Source organism: Silene latifolia, chromosome Y, assembly GCF_048544455.1.
Source record: "Silene latifolia isolate original U9 population chromosome Y, ASM4854445v1, whole genome shotgun sequence".
NCBI lineage: Eukaryota > Viridiplantae > Streptophyta > Magnoliopsida > Caryophyllales > Caryophyllaceae > Silene > Silene latifolia.
In genome coordinates, this window is record NC_133538.1 from 231,732,126 (window position 1) to 231,733,416 (window position 1,291).

The window sequence follows — 1,291 nt, forward strand, 5'->3', positions numbered from 1 at the left end:
TACATTCGCCTCCTTGTGGTTCGACCCTGTTACCACTAGCCTAGGTTAGTTTTAATAGGAAATTATAAATCTTATTTTTGGTACTCACAACGACGGGTATCAAATGTTGGCGCCGTTGCCGGGGAGGCAATTGTTCTAATTTTTAGTTGTTTTTATTTAGTCTTTCTTTAGTTTAAGGGACTTCCGTTCCTTAAACTTTTCTTATATTCTTTTTGTAGTTTCTTCTTATGCGCAGGTCACAGGGTGGTGAACTAGTACCATTCAATCCTGAGATCGAGAAATCCTTGCGCGAGTTGAGACGATCACAAAGGGTATTACCGACAGAGGAAGAGCTGAGTACTCTGTCAAGTTACTACGAGAACGCTCTGTTCAAGAAGATCCACCTACATCTCCCGCCTCTACTTCTTCAATGAGACAGTCACTTCTCCGTAAATTCCAATCATGGTCAAGAAGTAACTATTGCTAGTCACTCGGAGCCGACAGCCGATAACGAACCTCTACAAAGGATTCGAACTACCTGAGGAGGCGAGAAAATTCGAGCCGAAGCCTTACTATATTAACCTGGTTGAGAGAAACCGATTTCGGGGAGCTACAAATGAAGATGCGACCAAGCATATGGAGATTTTTATTGATTATTCTTCGCTCTATACCCCGCCGACCGGTGTGACCCAAGACCAGATCAAGGAGACCATGTTCATTTTCTCCCTTCGTGATGCTGCAAGGGAGTGGTATAGAGATCTGGATCGAGCCGCTCATGGGATCACCGACTGGAATTCATTGGCCTTGGCATTCTACAAGAAATACTTCTCTGCCTCGAAGACAAATACCATTAGAGCTCAGATCACGAGCTTTAAACAGGGACCTGATGAGAACTTTCATGAAGCATGGGTCCGTTTCAAGAAACTGGTGCGAACCATACCGCACCATGGGTTCGAAAAATGGAGTCTTTGCAATCAATTCTATAATGGGCTGTATGACGATTGATACGTGCATATTCTATACACTTTATCTGTGGTTTTGGCATGTATTTCTATGCATAATTGGTAGCTTAAAGCTGCTATTTCTCCCGAAATGGTTTACTTTGCATTTTCTATGATTTATTGTAGGAATGCGTGGAAGTAGGCTAAATCAAGCCAAATTCGTCCTCCGAAAGCAAGTTCAAGGAAGCCAAGAAGAAGGAGAGTCGCATTCACTCACCTTGGGATGCGTGCAAGGAGTGAAGAGTTGATTGGAAGCAACAAGGAGCCACTGCACATCATTTTCAGTCGATCGACTAAGCTTTACAGTCGAT

At 43.4% G+C, this 1,291-nt stretch overlaps 1 non-coding gene across 1 annotated transcript; it reads right to left on the reverse strand.

The window, feature by feature from the left end:
• Positions 1 to 825: 825 nt before the first annotated feature.
• On the reverse strand, positions 826 to 932 carry LOC141635865 (small nucleolar RNA R71). Its single transcript, XR_012540520.1, has one exon. It is a non-coding gene; the product is annotated as a small nucleolar RNA R71 (small nucleolar RNA).
• Positions 933 to 1,291: the final 359 nt, after the last annotated feature.